Here is an 11,216-nt window from a genome sequence, read left to right on the forward strand (position 1 = left end):
ATATATATATATATATATATATATATATATATATATATATATGTATATATATGCATATATATATCTACATATCTACATATATTTGTTTCTCAGCTATATGGCACATAGAAAATAATTGAGTTGATTAGATGAGTAAAGCAATATTTTGAGAAATGTAAATGAGGTAATGAAGGTTTTGTTTGTATATTAATTTTTATATATTTTAATTTGTATATACTTTAAAGTTATATATAAAAACAGACATACATATACATTTATCTATATAGTGTATACTATTAAATCCACTCTATTCTATAAGATGGAGAGCTTTCAGATGGGAATTTAAGACACTGTCCTAGTGACAAAAATCTGAGGTATTTTCCCTTTACCATGCTTTGTAGTATGACACAAAACTATTCAGAGCCAAGACATCAACTTGACCCTTGGATTAAATGCTATCATAGTTCAGAAATGTGCAGGAGCAATAATAAAATAATAATAATTCCATGTGCTCCTTAATGAGACTGGTGGACCAAATCCTCCAATAAGCTTTTTTAAAGGAAATCTCAGTAACCATATTTCTGGGCATTGTTAAAGCTTTATTCTTACAGTGTACTAATAACTAAAAGATTTTAAAGAAAGCATATGTCCAAAAGTATGTTTCTTGAATGTGTTTTTTTTAATACCCTTTTGGGTTTTTTTTTTTTTTTATATTGGAGATTGAACCCTGGGCCACTCTACCACTGTGTTTTATTCTGAGCTTTTATTATTATTATTATTATTATTATTATTATTATTATTATTTACATGTAATAGGATCTTACTAGATTGCTCATGCTGGCCTTGAATTTGCAATTCTCCTGCCATGGCATCAGAGTAGCTGGGATTATGGCCGGTGCTGCCACCACGCCCAGCTTTCTTTTTACTTTATTTGAATTGACATTCAAGATGTTATTGTCTACAGAGAATTTGGAAATATACTTCATCCCAAATTTTTATTCAGTTAAAATTTTGTGTCATATTAAATATGAAGTAAACTTGGTTAAATTTTATTGAGTTATGAAATATATTTTTATGAAAATTACTATCTAACCACATTATTAAGTAATTATACTGTTAGAGTCTTCTTGTCTATTTATTGGGCTTAATTTCATAATTTTCTACCCTGAACCACACTTTAATCTTTTAACAAACAATTTTAGATTTTATTCTCCAAAATTTTTATATAACTTAGTACATCTATTTCTAAAGAAAACAATCCATTAATTATGCTTTGAGTGAGTTTATTAAATTTTTATTATTTAAAATCTTGTTCCTGTTATTCACCTTAAATGTAGTTCATAATGAATGGGCATTACCCCATAGTGCCTTCATTTATCTGTTTCCTTGAACATAGTGTAAGTCAATTTCATTTACTATGAAGTATATTTGAGCTCTTTAAATTTCACCTTAGATCATATCTTTTCTATGTTATGCTCACATTTTATTATCACTTGGATTCTATCTACATTAGAAGATTTTTCCATTCCTATCTCATTACACTTGAATGCTTAAAGTAAGATTGGCAAATTGCCAGACCATTCATGTTGACATCTTCTTTGCAACTTCCCACACATTTTCAGGCTAGTATATTATTCATAATTCATTTTCATACACATAGTGTCTTATCTATACTTTTAGCACTTTTTGACATCATTGGGAAGAAAAGATCAGAAGAAAGAATCAGTCATCTTCACATCATACCAAAACATCTTATTGAAAGGTGTGGAAAAGTCAATCCATGAAATTTGATCATATAATAAAAAAAAAGAATTCACATTTTATACTCACTTGATTGAATGAAGACTTCATATTTCATTCAAGTATTTCTGTCAGAAAAGCTCTTTATAAAACTTAAATGCTTTCAGTATTGTTTAACGTGAGAGACTAAGATATACATTACAAAGTGATATCTAGTTGTTCCTCAGCCACTGACCTAGGTTTTTTTTTTTTTTTAGAATTTAGGAAAGTCTCTCTTGAACTGAAATATACTCTGCCCTTCATATGTATAGTAGGCTTTATTGTCTACACTCATTCCTACCTTCTTTGAGAATGAGTAGTCCATAAGAACAAGTATTTTTACTCAACTTATTTTGATAAATTTCCTACAGTAAAAGAGTAATGAAAAAATGCACTTGAGTTTTTTGCTCTTTCAGAAAAAGCAAGGAATATATCCACACATGTTCATTTAGAATTAGCTTCAGAACTGTCAGTGTTTCAGGTGATACAAAAAGCAGAGGTTAGGGAGGTAACAGTGTAAAACTCATAGAATGGTTGCAATCATGTTATTTGTATGCTTTTCTTGAGACTCTTGGGCATTGTTTTCAAATAAGCCATTCATGTACACTTATCCCAGATGAATTTGAAGAGAAAGTTTCTGGGGATAGAATTCTCTATAGAAAAGCTTGTTATGTAAAATTAGCTACCTAATGCACTGGGATTGGGAACAAGTCTCTTTTTAGATGTGTTTTACAATAAACTCATTCAATTTCTCAACACACTTAATTTTAATTTTAAATAAGATGCAATAAATAGATAAGTTGATAAATAAATAGTATATAATAAGACCAGAGCTTGTTTGAAAGAATGCTTCTGGGAAATTTAAACAAGAGTTCTTTGAACATATTATTTAATTATCAGAATATGTTATTTCTAGTCATAACAATAAAGGCACTCCAAATTGGGTTTAGTCAATACAGAGGAACGGTTCCAGGAATAGAAGTCAAGTGATGCTTAAAAACTTTAAAATATTTAATGTTTTTACAATGAAAAGATTAAATGACAATCTGTCTTTTTATTTTTGTCTCTTCATTTCTTTGCCTCTGCATACACAAACACAAAAACATACACACACTATTAGTTAAATATGCAAGTAACATTAAGATGCAAAAATTAGATACATAATGCATGAGTAGACTGTTTTGTGAAAAATTTAACTATATAAAATTGCAGGTAACCACTACTACTATATGTGTATTTTTCCATGTTATGCATTTGTTTGATATTTTTTACTGTCTCCTCTGTTTTAAATCCAATATGTATCCCAATATATATCCTTTATTAGAAAAGAAAATAACAACATGTTTAGTTGTACATCTAATTGTTCTATTTCCTGATTCATTAATCACTACAACTTTAATTACAAAAAGAAAGAATTAAAGGAAAAAAAAAGAGAAAAGGAGCTCCTACTGGGCAATGGCAGAATACAGGACTTTGTAAATTGAAGACAAGGAAATAGACAATAGAAAAAGTTGATTGTGTATACCCTAACACTTCAAGTAGCCTTTTCAGTGTTAAAGAGGAGAAATCATATTTATTATACTGACACAGGTAGACTGGAATCACTTCTTTCAGGAAAATCTGGTCTGGTTTATAAATGCTGGAATATGGGCAGACCCAGAAGCTATTCAGCCCAATAATCAGGTACACAAAAAAGTCACAGTTGAGCTGTGCATAGGGAGCATAGACTTAAATACCTCCATGAAAAAGTGGCATAAACTCAGACTTGGAGCTTAGATCTATGAATTCCAGGCTGAAACCAACATATGCATCTGGCAGATGCCAACTGTGAGATTTAAAGTAAGTCTAGCAATTCAGGACAATCTGTGGCATGGAGAATTTCCTGCACAGAGATCATTTGGCTGGGGGCAATACAGATCAGAGAGGCCAGAGAAAGCCAGAACCCCTTTCCCCTCCTTCATTGAACCTGTAGCCAACCAGTGGCATAGAACCAGTGGCAGGGGAAACCGAAAGTGGCAGAGTGACATCAAAATCCCCCTTAAGAAGCAGAAACAAAACAAAACAAAACAACCACTCCCATATCAGTATCCTGAAAAACAGAACCTGAGAAGAACTCCCTCTTCCCATGGAGGTGCCCTGTGGAGAGCAGTGGGATACAGTCATAGAAGCACATTGGCTAATTAAAATCCCCAAATCTGCCTCATGAAAAACCCCTGGGGGAAATAACACAGGAAATCTCTGTATCATTGCAGCAACTAAACATGAAGATCCCCAAGACAATACTCAGGGAATTAAGCTGCCAGCCTCTTCCAAAGCTCCTCAAACCATCCTCATCATGCCTAGCTGAATTTATTTTTTAATGGTACAAAGTTTCAGTTTGCGCAGATCAAAAGATTTCTGGAGAGTATAGTGGTAATGCTTGTATAATGAGAATCTACTTAGTGCTGCAGAGGTGTGCATCCTACAAAATATAAAATGCTAAATGTTTTGTTTTGTATACTTTACCACAATTGACACATGAAATAATTTTAAATTCAAAAAAGTTAAAGAAATAACAACAACAACAACAACAAAATCCCACAAAAGAATGATAAAGAGAAAGGCTCTCAAATTCCACTTCTGACATAAAATATACATACTCAAGAATCAATGTGCCACATTTTATTACTGCCAATGTTGGTTTATACTTACTTAGATGGGTTTTTGAAAAATGAGATAATATTTCAAATATAAAGTGTGTAAAATATTCACAAATTTGTGGCAACTTTTTCAAATATTATAATTGTCTTTCTAGTATATCTCCTTTAGTTTTGTATTCTCCCAGAAAGTGATATATTTCAGTATAATTCTACCACATGTTCCAGTTTCTGACAAATGTTCTTGGAAGATAACTTTATTTCTTTAGGAAAGCATAGTTCTTGTTCCAGAAACATATTCTTGAAGGTGAATTATGGTGCTTTTTGCATTGTATATTGTATATAACTCACTTTCAGGAGAAATTTAGAAAGATAATAACTTAGAAGAGGCATGATGGACAACAAAAACAAATACACAAAAAGTTAAGAAAAATGGAAGTGATAAGATATTGTGGTTGGTATGAGATTTGATGATGGGTTTAAGGGAGGTATATAGTGTGTTGTTTGAAAAGGAAGTGTATGGCAAGTAGTACGTGAAATCAAACAAAACCTCAGCAGTTATTTGAGTTCCCTGTGTGTGCAAAATAAATAAATCTCAGTATGTACAAGAAATTGAGACCTCAAGTTCAATAGTTAAATATTGATATAATGAAAAAAGTTTTAAAAAAATTTATAATGTTGATCTAAATGAAAATAGAGAAGTTTAGATTTTAGTTTGTGGAGTGAATTCTTAAATGGCTATTTAAACATCCTCTACCCAATGAAGTGTGTTTTTGAGTTCATGTGTATTATATACCCAATGAAAATAAAATATTTACCTCTCAGATTAGATCAGGGCAACAGTTATCTATGTTTCTATCTAGTGTCTTTTCTTCCAACAAAATTTGACATTTTCTTACCATTTCTAACATTTCTCCTGCCAACCCAATTGAGTCTTCTCTGGCACTCCTCTAAGGCCTTGGAATTCTGAATGTAACAGTTTGGAAAGAAACAGTTTGGATTTATATTAGTCAAGGACATATTTTGTATCAGAATCTTAGTGCACATTTATTTTAATCATCCCTCTTAGAATAAGATGGACTGCTAATAACTGGCAGTTTTATCCTATGCAGCTGTGATATCTGTAGTGATGAAAAATGTATTTCTAAAACATCTTTGACTTTTACTTATATGAAGCTTCTAAATGGGTATGTGCATTTTAAAATTTTTATTAATTCTTATTTTATTTTTTAATGTTCACATTTTTACCTGTTAACATTATTTCCTGTTTTTTAGGAAAGTCCTGATTGCTTGGGACAATGAGAAAAATATTGGATGATCCTCCTTGTAAAAGCAATCTCAAGAGTGCTCATGCTTTATACCAAGGGTGGAGCACATTTTCAACTTCAGATAACATATATGCTTTTCTGTTGAAAGAAATGAAGTTAACTAAGGTATCCTTCATTCTGGAATAAACTGAATATAATTAACTCTGGAGATGTGAAGACATGAAGTCCAAATAAAGTATTTCTGTGTGTCGTTGTCACCACTTCTCTAGGTATTATTCATTCTCAGATGGTTATTTCTTTTAAGAGGTCCTGATTTCTCAGAGTAGAAATAATATTCACAATTTTGTCATGAATAATCTCCACAGGCCATGATTACTAAATTGCATTCACCCAGGACAGAGGATAACTTAAGAAAGTAGACAGAACAACCATTACCAGTCTTTTTTTTAGAGAGAGAGAGAGAGAGAGAGAGAGAGAATATCTTTTTTTTGTAGATGTACACAACACAATGCATTTATTTTTATTTTTTTAATGTGGTACTGAGAATCGAACCCAGGTCATGCCCGTGCTAAGCGAGTGCTCTACTGCTAAGCCACAATCCTAGCCCCTGTTACCAGTCTTTCTAGCTGTGCTTTTGACAAAAATCTTTCTGTATTATTTTCCTTAAAGTAAAAATATTGTATTTTACTGTATGTATGACTAAGTCAGACAAATAATACCTTAACTAATTAAATTGTTAAAAGATATTATTTAACATCAAAGGATACTTATTTCTCTGAGTGCTTTGTGTGCATGCACAAAATTGAAAACCTTTTTCTGACAATGATTCAGCCCCTAGCCAGAAATGGGGCAATATTTAAAATTATTACATTTTTTCCCTATTTAATCTATCAATGTTCAACACTGAACGAGCAATGGTTGTTCTGTTATTTTTAAAGACTATGCCTGAGTTACAATTGATTCTTGCTCATGATAAGATGTGACTTTTCTCTAGTGATTTGTTTCATTTTGATCAGACCAGAAGACAGGCCAGAAAATTCCAAATGATCCCTTAATTTCCCTGCAGTGCACACAATATAACAAAGAGAGTTAAGTCCGATTCATTCCACTTTCTTTCCTCCATAGATTCCTTTTGCAATTGCTATATAGAAATATTGTCAAGTTGTAGTTCATTATTAACATTATCTCTCATTTATTAAGAAGACTCATGCTTATAATATTTTAAAATAATTTTAAGAAATTTATCTCTTTATTCTATTCATTTTAATATTAAAATATGAATTCTTAATTTCCACATAGAAAATACAGTGTACTTATTCATTAAGGAAGAACTATAATGCATTTGAAAAGCCTTATGTAAATAACGACTTTGATTTAAAGGAAAAAAAAGCTTGTTTATTCTAATTTAAATATGTGAATGCTAGTCTAATTATGGTCAAATTACCCTAAATGACAAATTCTGGTGAGAAAGAGTTTGCATAAATGTATAGCCATACCAGTGGAATATAATAGAAAACACAAAGCAAGCCCCCACAAATGCCGAAAGGCACCAAAACATATATTGGAGAAAATATAGCCTCTTCAGCAAATGGTGCTGGGAAAGCTGAAAATCCATATGCAGGAAAATAAAATTTAACCCCTATCTCTCACCATGCACAAAATTCAACTCAAAGTGGATCAAAGACCTAGGTATTTGATCAGAAACTCTGCATCTACTAGAAGGAAATGTAGTCCTAACTCTCCAACATGTCAGCTTAGGAAATGACTTCCTCAACATGACTGCTCCAGTGCAAGGAATAAAATCTAGAATAAGTAAATGGGTTGAGTGTGGTGGTATACACCTGTAATCCCAGTTGCTTCAGAGGTTACAGCAGGAGGATAGTGAGTTCAAAGCCAGTTTCAGCAACAGTGTGGTGCTAAGCAAGTCAGTGAGACCCTTTCTCTAAAAGATAAAATATAAAAAAGGGCTGGGAATGTGGCTCAGTGGTTGAGTGTCCCTGAGTTCAATCCCTGTTATTCCTCCCCATCCACACCATAAAAGAATAAATGGGATGGTATCAAACTAAAAGCCTTCTTCACAGCAAAGGAGACAATCAATAGCATGAAGAGAGAACCTACATAATGGGGGAAAATCTTTGTCATTGGCACCTCAGATATAGCATCAATCTCCAGGATATATAAAGAACACAAAAAAATTAATACCAAAACAAAAAAAAACACCAAATAAGCAAGCAAAGGAAATAAACAGACACTTTGCAAAAGAAGAAATATGAACTGTCAACAAATATATGAAAAATATTTAATATCTGAAGCAATTAAAGAAGCGCAAAGTAAAACTACACTGAGACTCTACCTCATTCCAACCAGAGTGACAATGATCAAGACTAGAATTTAAGATAAATGTTGGCGAGGATGTGGGAAAAAGGGTATACTCATATATTATTGGTGGGACTGAAAATTAGTGCAATCATTCTGGAAAGCAGTACAGAGATTCCTCAGAAACCTAGAAATGGAACCATCCTTTGATCCAGTTATTCCATTCCTTGGTATATTCCCAAAGGAGTTAAAATCAGCATACTACAGTAAAACAGACAAATCAATGTTTATATAGCAGCATAATTCACAATAGATAAGCTATGGAGCCAACTTAGATGCACACCAAGAGACAAAGGGATAAAGAAATTGTGGTATATATACACAATGGAATATTCCTTAACCATAAAGAATAATGCCTTTATGATATTTGTTGATAAATGGTGAGAGAGCTGGAGACCATGCTAAGTGAAATAAGCCAGTTCCTAAAATCCAGAACTTGAATGTACTTTCTGATATGTGAATGCTAACCCACAACAAGGAAGGGTGGAAAATAGAATTTCATTGGATTAGAGAAAGGAGAATGAAAGAAAGGGAGGTGGGATGGGAATGGGAAAGACAATGGAATGACTCTGACATAACTTTCTTATGTACATATATGAATACACCACAATGAATCTACCCATAGTGTACATCCACAAGACTGGGAATATAATTAGAATAAAATATATTCCATACTGTGGGAGGCCATCCTCACGCTTGATTCGAGTTACCTCCCTGGCTGGGCAAGAGGCGCTTAGACACAACTTTGTGTCTAGAGCTTTCCCCACCCTTCTCGGGTCTGAGGGCTTGTCCATGTGGAGATGTGCCTGGCCACAATCTCTGAAGACCCAATTGTCTCACCTGACCTTGGGACACAGCCCCCCTTAATCTTCATTGGATAGGATTTTCCCCAGAATTTTTTGTTCCCTAATAAAAGTCCACTCCCTGGCGTGTTCTCTCTCTCGCTAGCCTCTTCAGTAAACCTCGTTACTCTAATATGTAGCTTGAGGCTGGGGATACGAGAAGCTGTCCTGGAGCTGGTTTAAAGGTAATTAGAGTCTGTCTCTTTAATTCAAACTCCCTTTGGATTTCTCACATAGACGAACCTTCACCTAGGAAGCCTGTGCTGGCTGCAGGCTAAACCATACTTTATAAATATACCACAATGGTTTCCACTGTCATGTATAACTAAAAAAATAAAAAGAAAAAGAAACTTTTTTGGCCATAGAACAAAAATCATTTATAAAAATTATTTACAAAATATATTGTTGGAGGCACTAGATAAGCAGTTATAACAAACTAGGGAAATCTTTTCATTAGGTTTCAGATGTTATAGCAATCTTAGTTTTAGGGCTAGTGAAGGCCAGAGCTCTGCTAATTTTAGCAATACATTCCAAAAAGATTTATCTAGTAGTCATATATATATATATATATAATCAGATACAGATTTGAAAGAAATTTGCTGATAAAAGTAATAAGACACTTCCTAAAAATGTTTATTCTTGTCCTACAATATTCTCCTGCTGCACAACATTTCACTCAACCCTAATCAGTGTCCAGAATCTTTATTATATGAGTCTTCTTCAGAGAATTTCAGTTTCACAGAAATAATAGTATCAACATAAATTGAGCTTGATAAATTAATGAGACTCATCATTGTTTGAAGAAATAGAGTCTTTCACAGAGAACTCACAGTGTGCACACAGACATGGCTGAATCTTACAGAGAATGACAAAATATTTCTCAGGTGAAGTGATAGGAAGTCCATTAATGAATGGTTGGCATAATATTGTTATCATGTCTAATCAGTTTATACTATAGTTTATCTTGTTAATTTTAAACTACTAAAAAATGTTCTTATTTCACCTTGTATGACTAGAATAGAACCATTTAAAAATGTACTACAGGTAGAGAGACACTATGGTGTCTATTAGATGAATATCATTCTTGCTTAGGAATATGTCCCCAAGGCCTTTTTCCTTCATAAGATTTAACCTTAAGTATGGCATATTCAATACTAGCATAGAAAGAAAGAATTAAACACAGAGGAACAGTTAGTAAAAATATGCAAACTAAAGATAGTGAGAGTTCAATAGCCTCCTTTTTACCACAGGCAGTATTCATCAGAACTGGCATCTCTCAAAACAAGTGATCCAGTTTATTGATGCCACACAGTGGCAACTGCAATGTGAGAGTGACCTCTACAACAGAATATGTAATTCCACTCAGCCATACAATGGACATGGATAGGATATGAATATACTGATTAATGATATGATGTAGTGCAGAGGCCTACAGATGGCCATATAGCAGTCAAAAGACATAAGAGCCCCAAGAAGACATTCTGTGGCTCCCACTGTGCTAAAAAAATTAAACCTGAATTGCACACTCCACATAGCTGATGGTCTTCTTAGAACTTCCCAGGTTAAACAGCAACTGAGGCACAATGCTTGTGGTTAAACAGATGTTCAGAAAGGAAAGGTTGGTGAGGAAGAAATACATGGGGCTATGAAAATGAGAGTCTAACTTGGACACCAGAATGATGGCAGTTTCCCACCAAGGCCATGGGGTATGCTAAGAGAAGAATAACAAATAGTGGAAGATCTAGCCAAGGATGGTCAGCAAAGCCTAGTAGGATAAAATCTTCAGGGTGGCTTTCATTAATTAGTGCCATTATCTTCAATGTGTTTCCCCTATAGTAAGTAAGTGGCTAAAAAAAGTATAGAGTTATAAAAAAATGAAAAAAACATACTTGTGCATTGACTTCTACAAATTGTAGATTGGAAGCAAAACTATGTGGCAAATGATATAAATATTCTGGCAGCAGGTGACCAAATTTTCTTTTATGACAGTAGAAAGTAAAAGTATTTACTTTCAACATGTATGATAGAGAAAAAGCCCAGTGGCCCCGCGGCAGGACAGAGCTTCCAATCACTCCTGCAAGGTAGGCAGGCCTGGGACCCACCGGCAGAAGAAGAGCAGCGGCCTGCTGAGAGGCAGAGCCGCCTCCTCCCCCTGCTCCGGCAAGGTAGAGGGAACTGTGACCACCCACAGAGCAGGCCCAGCGGCCTGCTGAGGGGCAGAGCCGCCCCCCACCCCCCGCGCCTGCCAGGTAGGCGGAACTGTGACCACCCACAGAACATGCCCAGCGGCCTGCTGAGGGGCAGAGCCGCCCCCCACCCCCTGCGCCTGCCAGGTA

At 34.1% G+C, this 11,216-nt stretch overlaps 1 pseudogene; it reads right to left on the reverse strand.

The window, feature by feature from the left end:
• Positions 1 to 9,958: 9,958 nt before the first annotated feature.
• LOC107161079 lies at positions 9,959 to 10,691 on the reverse strand (annotated as a pseudogene).
• Between the last annotated feature and the right edge of the window lie 525 nt (positions 10,692 to 11,216).

Source organism: Marmota marmota, unplaced genomic scaffold (genome assembly GCF_001458135.2).
Source record: "Marmota marmota marmota unplaced genomic scaffold, marMar, whole genome shotgun sequence".
NCBI classification, from domain to species: Eukaryota; Metazoa; Chordata; class Mammalia; order Rodentia; family Sciuridae; genus Marmota; species Marmota marmota.